This window comes from Branchiostoma belcheri, unplaced genomic scaffold (assembly GCF_001625305.1).
Source record: "Branchiostoma belcheri isolate BF01 breed outbred unplaced genomic scaffold, Haploidv18h27 scaffold330, whole genome shotgun sequence".
Lineage (NCBI taxonomy): Eukaryota > Metazoa > Chordata > Leptocardii > Amphioxiformes > Branchiostomatidae > Branchiostoma > Branchiostoma belcheri.
Genome location: NW_017803944.1, coordinates 27,540 through 35,483, shown reverse-complemented (window position 1 = coordinate 35,483; position 7,944 = coordinate 27,540). Strand labels below are relative to the sequence as shown.

General features: G+C 44.9%; 1 long non-coding RNA gene across 1 annotated transcript; it reads left to right on the top strand.

Moving 5' to 3' along the window:
* Positions 1 to 11: 11 nt before the first annotated feature.
* Positions 12 to 3,504, top strand: LOC109475322. The gene is made up of 3 exons (XR_002140528.1): positions 12 to 113; positions 2,816 to 2,899; positions 3,016 to 3,504. It is a non-coding gene; the product is annotated as an uncharacterized LOC109475322 (long non-coding RNA).
* Positions 3,505 to 7,944: the final 4,440 nt, after the last annotated feature.

Sequence of the window (7,944 nt, the reverse complement as noted above, 5' to 3'; positions counted from 1 at the left end):
GATACAGGACAGTGGTGGATTTGGAAGGAGGATGGAAAAGTTGCGTTGGTGAATGACGGAGACGGTTCATGGGAACCATCGAGGATGTTTGGAAGCAAAGACGTTTGGCTAAGGTGAGTAGGATATATTTATGAAATTTTCAATATGATTTATTCATGGTGGTCGGGTGTTATCCTTCATACTGGAGTATACTGGTAGAAAATCATGTAGAGGTACATCAAGTTTCTTAAACTTTATACAGATTTTAAACTGATTCATTTGCTGATAATGTACATACCCCGTCTATGCCAGGCTAGAGGTAGGTAGCCTGCGGTTAGGTTTACCCTTTTGTTTACGGCCGGTTATTTGCGGCTGTCTCTACCATGTGGTATACCGGTAGCCAGCGACAATTAGTCTGGGTCCCAGGCTGTTTCCAGGGTCTCTGCAAGCCAGTTCCTCGGCTTCAGGGCCAAAACACGCAACATGTGAAGTAAATTAGGTATAGTAATCCGTACGTACGTCTGCGTGTGCACAATTTGAAATGTATAGGGTTTAAAATTTGTAAAATATGTAAATTTTTCATAATATTACTGGAGAACTTTAGCCGGGATGCTAGACTCTTCTATACTGCTTTCAGGGCCTGTACAGGCCGGCACCTCGATTCTAGGACCAGCATGCCTCTGAAGGAATTCTACAACAGCCCCCCCCCCTTTATATAAGTTATAATAGAGGTCGGTAAATATCTAGATCGGGGATCCGTTCTGACCAGGGTGTCAGACTAGTAGTGTACGTAGTGACTCAGTGTGACTACAGAGTGCCAAGTTATAAATATCTGTGTTCTTTGGGGAAGTGGGACACTTCCAGCCATAGCTGAAGGCAATAGTATGAGAACCACATGGCATTAGCTAGGAAAACAAACAGAATGGGATCAAAAAGAGGTAATGCGTTTAACAGCCCACTATTGAAGGAACACGTTGTTCCCCCACCTACATGGCAGCCGCACACTCATAGAAATCCATATTGTTGATCAGTCTGCAATGGGGATCGTTCACCATGTGTACTGTTCAAACTCAACTAGTAAAGTCGCTGTACATAACGGCATTTATCCGGGATGAACTCACTGATTACGTACTAGTAGTTTGTTGTGATGCAAAACTTGGCCAGGCACGTACCTCCTCTTGACCTCTGATTGTCTTTCGCGTTGGGGGGGAGAGGACATGTTTTTCTCTCGCAAGGAAATAATATCACCCTGTGCGCTGTAGTTCCTGTGTGTAATACGAGCCTGTCACCTCGGAGGCTAGTGTTCCAAAACCCACATGATATCTTGCCACCCTAGGGAAACCCAGCTTTTTTTTATTATCTATCTCACGTGGATAATAGTCTGAATGTCTTTTCACGTGAAGCAAGTTACACGGCTAGGTTGGCATATTGATCGTAAAAATCCCCTTGTCTTTGTAATTTTATTTTGACCTAAATGTTTGTTTGTTTTATTCATTTTTTGTATCCTTAATGCATCATTCTCAAAATAGTTCTGCTAGGCATTCAAGGATACGTGTAAAACAAGCTCGTTTCCGAAACCTCTCATTGAACACATTGTCGTTCCTCCTGGATCTATATTTCAAAGCGTAACCGTCCCTACTAAATTGGCGTTGTGAAAACACCTCCGTACCCCCACCACCCACCCAACATATAATGAAGAGTCCCGGGGCCTTACCGCTTCAGTTCTCATTAGGCCATGTTGATTTGATTATATGCATGACATCCTCATGGAACACCAAAACTGAGCGTGCAAATAAAAAAAGCTTGGCCAAAAAAAAAGTTTCCTTAATTATGAAATCTTCGTGATCATAATGCTTGAACAAATGACTAAACACACAGAACATGGTATGGCGAATAATGCTTTTTTATAGTAGACTCTTCGTTTTCATTTCTTCACATTTTCTTCTTTTCCTGAATTGACTTCGGTATTCTATGACCTTAGCATCGTTTTCCAACACTTTTTTTGCAACATGCGAAATATATTCTCTCATTTTCTACGAATTACGGTATTTCTTTTAGTTTTTTTAAGAAACCTACGTAAATTCATGCGCGCCTGGATGTCATCCATATAATGACTTGACATGGCCTTAATGATAAACATGGGATTTTTGACTGGCTCAGAATCTACCAATTAACTTGAAATCCAGACGCGAGAAAGAAGTTTTAGTTCACTGACCGCATTGTTTTGCCGATAGTTTTTGCTTGTGTTTCATGGCAAGATAATGAGAACTCTATATAATATATCACGTCTAGATCAAACTGGAGTTGGGCCCGCCCACGAAGCTCGCAGTGAGAAACTTTGACACTGAGGCGACTTCTGCGGCTCCTCCGGGTCCAGAACGGCGTTCCTGGAATGTTGGATGAAGGCTATTATGTTACCCCTGGCACGGGCCAGGTCCTGTACGTGGAGAGGACCGCGGTCGGTATGTCAGAAAACGATGGCCATTTTTCCCAGATCTCTGTAGTGTGTACCTAGATAAATTTCACGGCTTCTTATTATTAGCTCTTGCAGCTGATTGAACAAAAAAACAAATAGGAAGAATAATATAGTTATGGTTTATAGATTACATCGTTAAGATTCGACGTCATTCATGATTGTCGAGATTCTTTTGATATTTCAGTTTTTTTTCGAATCGGAGAACTTGCCTCTGCGCAGAGCTTTGTCTCAAAACATTATACATGTAGGCACGGACGTCCGCACAACAATATTGTTTGACCCTACTGTGCTAATTATCTGCTGTAAGAAGAGACCGACACCGGACAGGGTAGGTTTCAGTGTGATTTCTCGTTTTTGCAGAAGGCTCCTCCGGGACCGAAGCAACAACACTTGCACCGGAAGAGGCAGACAGTGGCGTGGCCATGGTCAAGCGGCATTTTGTCGGTAAGTTGTACCGTCTTATATTACCACCACATTGTAACATGTGAGGATGGGTTTGTGTAATATTTACAGACTTTGATTAAGTGTACTAATTAAGTTATGTTGTATTTTGTTTGTAGGGAAGTTCGAGATACCGGTGGACAGAACGGTCTCCCCGCATTGGAGACGGCTTTGCCGTCACCCCGACCTACACCACGTCAGGGATCTAAAGGCCAAGTTCAAGGCGACACGTGACATGTCGACACGGTACTGGCTGTCCACTTTCTCGGGATCACGCCGCAGGCCTTTCTGCCTGACGAGATCGTCACATACACCACTTGTGTCGGCATGTTTGACATCGCGACAAAGTTCCCTTCCTGGCGGACTCGGCGAGGGAAGTTCCCTCTAGGCGGACTTGACAGTACGCGCGTGTCGGCCTTAGTCGGCCTGCACAGACTTCGCGCTGGAACACCGCTGGTGTCGGCCTGGTCGACGTCGAGGGAACTTCCCTCGTGTGTGACTTGGCAAGGAACACCGCTAGTGGCGGACTTAACGCAAGAACACCGTTCGTGTCGGCCTGGTAGCGGGATCTTCCCTCGTGTCGGACATCACGTAAGAAGCCCGTTCGTGTCGGCGCGAGGGAACTTCCCTCGTGTGTGACTTGGCAAGGGACGCCGCTAGTGACGGACTCCGGACTTCGTGGATGAACACCATGCGAGGGAACTTCCCTCGTGTGTGACTTGGCAAGGGACGCCGCTAGTGACGGACTTCGTGCATGAACACCGTTCGTCTCGGCCTGGCCGAGGGAAGTTCCCTCTTGGTCGGCTAAGACAGAAACATTCCGTTGTGACCGGTTAAAGGAGGGAATTTCCCTCCTATGGTGGCTGGATAAAACAGAAAATATAACTTGTACCTGGCCACACGAGGGAAGTTCCCTCGCTAACCCCAGAAATCTAAGCCACTATGATGGTCTTTCTGAACTTCGTAATGTCTTTATTTTTTGCTATTACAGTCTTAAAAGCTTTATCTTCAAAATTTTGTTGTCTTAATATTTTAAAATTCAAGACGAAAAAAGGGGAATAAATTGGATTTTCCCCTTTAGATTTGGATTGTGTTTTAGTAACTTGTTGTTACAAAGAAAACAAATTGGCACAAGAGCCAAGAGTCAACACATCATCTGGGGAAAGGACTTCCAGACTACACACTTCATACTTTTTCAGTGTCAGGTAACCTTATCACATGGAAAAGCTGAGGAAATACAGGTAAGTTCAGGTAACCTTTGTGTATGTTAACTGCTTTTGGTCTGTCCAAGTGTCCATCATTCATATATTACAGGTTTTTCTTGAGGAAGATGGCCATGTTTACATTTTCAGGGTCGAGACAAGCTCTTTCAGCACTGACAACATCACCAGCTGTGCTAAAGATTCTCTCACTAGCAACACTTGTTGCCTGGATGGTCAGGTACTCCCTGGCTAAGTTTGCCAAGAGGGGCAGGCCAGGCAGCTCTTCACTCTTCCTTCGCCAGAAATCGCCTGCGTCGTCTGTGGACTTGATTTTTGGCATCTCGCGATACGTGTTGATCTCTGCTTGAATCCGAACACGAACAGGAGTTGGTGGCTCCACGTGTGTGATCTCCACTTCATCTTCATCCTGGAAGATTTCTTCAAGGGCAGTCATCTTCCTTGGCGCCTTGATGTCTTCATTCTCCATTTCGGTGGGCTCCACCTTCACCTCTACCTCCTTCTCAACATCTGGTTCCTCCTTGATGGTTTGTTTGGAGGTGACCTTCTCACACAGCCTATCCCAGACAGATTCATCCTTGATGAAGCTCTTGAATCTGGGGTCTAAGGCTGTAGCTTCTTCCAGGAATTCCTTCTGTGTAGTATCTTGGTACCTCTTCGCCAGGTCTTCCCGCACTGAAGCCTTCAGACGTGCAGCAAAAGGATTGTCATCCTCGCTGGTGCTGAAGTGTACTCGCAGTTTCTCCAGCATTGGCAGGACCATTCCAGCTGTCGGTTTCTGCTCACTGCTCATGGCAGTTGTCATCTTGTACAAGAGTTCTGCCACCTGCATAAAGGTCTCCATCTTCCCCATGTCGTCGTCTGAGGCCTTCTGCAGTTTCTTGAACTCGTCTTTCTTCTTGATTCTGTCATCTAGGGTGGCTGAGACGATGGCAGGATATTGGCGAACAAATCGTTCAACCATCAGGTAGGTTGAGTTCCACCTTGTCTTGCAGTCCAAGATGAGGGAGTTGCAAGGTAGTCCCAGTGCCTCCTGCTTCTCTTTCAAGACGATCTTCCCCATGTACGACTTCCTAAAGTACGTTATGACAGGTCTGATGATACCGAGAAGGGCTGGCTCTCCTCTTGCACTCAGCATCTTCTGGGCTGCAAGATTCAGGATGTGTGCGAAACACCCCAGCGAAATGCCAGTTCCAGACATACTGGTGGCGTTTATCATGGCCCGGGCATTGTCTGTTGTCATCGCTCTCACCTTCCCTTCCAGTTGAAAGTCTTTGAGGCACTCGTCAATCTCCACAGTAATGTTCTCTCCAGTTTGTCGTACCTCTCCTTTCAGTGTCTGGAGGACTTTACACTGCAGTTGCCAGTCCTTCAGGTAGTGGACGGTGATGGTCATGTAGTGGTCGGCCACACGTGACGTCCAGCCATCCCCCGTGAGGGAGACATGGTCTGCTGTCGCCAACTCTTGTTTTAGGGTAGTCAGGGCTGCATCATACATCGCCGGAATCAGCCGCTCGCTGACATCATGGCGATTTGGAAGCCGGTACAAAGGGTTCATCTCGTGGACCATGGCCCTGAAGTAGGGGTCTTCCACTGTCTGGTACGGTCGGAGGGACTTAACAAGGTATTGGCATACCCTGGCCGTGATTGTGTGTTTTTTGGACTCGGGCATTCTTGCTTGTTTCGCAATTGTGAAAGGTGTCCCAGTTGCCATTGTACTTGAAGTGGCTGAGGCTGAGCTGTCGTTGCTGGCTAAGAATCCTGTTCCGATAGATGGCAGAGGAGGCAAGGTGTCTGCTGAACAGGAAGCAGAATTAGCAGATGTACTTGGTCTGGGGCTTGGCTGTGCCTGCACCTTGGCCTGGGAGGTTTGTGCTGGTGCTGAAACACGAGAAGGAAACATTTACTATTACAGGTTCTATTAAAGAAATCATAATACATGTGCATTTTTTCGTTCAATCATGATTCATATGACACAGCAGGACAGGCCTAGCCAAAACATTTGTTTACAATTCTATTGTTTACCATTCACCTAAAAATTAAATGCTTAGCAGTACAAATGCAGATGATACAAAGAAAGAGAGGCTACAAATCTTTGAAAAACTTAATGGGATGATAAGACTTTCATATCTGTTACCTTTGTGCTCAATTTTTAATCACAGACCCAACAAATAAATAAAGTGAAAGTGAAAATGCCCCCCTCAGTAGGATCAGGATGGAACAGTCTAATGACTTCCAGAGGTAAGGGACAGGGCAAGGATGGGCATTTGCATTACCATTATCTAATTTGCACCACTTTCTCAAATTATTCATGTCCACAAAAATTACAGCTTGGTTACATAGAATGACAGACCCAAACATTTCTACAAGACTACAATTATAACTTCAACTTTGAAGACTTCCAATCAACAAAGATTTTACTTGAAACAAATACTAGTAGTAAACTATTTTAAACAAAGCACAGACTTACCCATTAAAACAAAAAACAACAACAAAAAACTTACCCATTAGCATGGCCTGCATGATGGATCCAGCAGGATGTGGCTGAGTCTCAATCTTGTGGTGCCTTCTGAGGTGTTTTCCCAAGTTTGTTGTTCCTCCAGCCATGACAATGACCTGCTGGCAGTGCTTGCATTTGGCCTTCCCATCTGTTAATTGTTGCATGTGATCCCACACTTTACTTTTTTCACTTTTGGCATGGCTACCGAGTCAGAAAGAATTCGTTTGTCTTATGAAAAGAGCAAGCACGCTTGATTTTCGCACCGAATAAATAAATACATTATAACTTTCCAACCAATCACATCGCAGGATTTCTTGCGCGCCCTCCAGCGGTTTTGGTCAAATTGCAGGTCTCGCGAGACTTCGCGCGAGACTTCGCGAGGTTTGGAAAAAAACATCCAAATTTTCAAGATGGCGTCGGCCGGGAGACGAGGCGAGCCGACTGTCGAAGTTTTCTTGTATTTTCCTTGGTATTGTACGGAATTAAAGCAGAGAAAACAAGTTGACCACAAGTACAAAAGAGTAATACAGCCTTGGGAACGGAACGGTCCGTTTTGTTCGGCGCTAATTTCTCATTTCGAGCCGAAAATCTACGCGCGTCAGTGTAAGCATGTGGTGTCGCTGGCTGAATTTTATCAGTTATTTTCGGCTCAAATGCGGCCTGTAAACTTCCCCTTTGTGATTCCTAGATGTCTATCGGTAACATAAATGTGGAAAAATATCGTTGTAAAATGAGAGAGACGGACACTAAGGTAAATTTCTTTAATTTTAACGCTGGATTTTCATTTTCCTGGCAAGCCTCATTGTATGTACCATGTATGTATTGATCATCAGTATATTTTTGTTCCGGTCCAAAAAACCGGTCCACCGACGTTTCGGTTTTTTCGGACCGGACCGATATAATTTTAACGGTCCGTACCGACCGGTACCCACCCCTAGTACATGTAGATGGGTTATTTTGTGTAGGGTTGACAGCAACAGTAGGAGGATTACATGGTATGGGGGGTACTACAAGAATGACTTGGACAGGCTGCAGTGATGATGCAGAAGTGGAAGGACCCTTTGTGTCTTCTGCTTTCGAGTTGCAGTCAAGGTGGTGCTTAAGTTGTTCCAGCCTTAACTGAGACAAACAGTTTTTGCAGCTAAATGTCAACTGGGTGTAGCAAGACCCCCAGGTTCTATGAACAGGTTTTAGATCAGTTTGCATTACTTGTGATTTACACATAGCACAGTCAATAGTTTTTGTTTTACCTATCTCAAATGATTTTTGTAGACACTCAAAACAGAAGATATGAGCACAAGGGGTCTCAACAGGAAGGTACAAGAAAG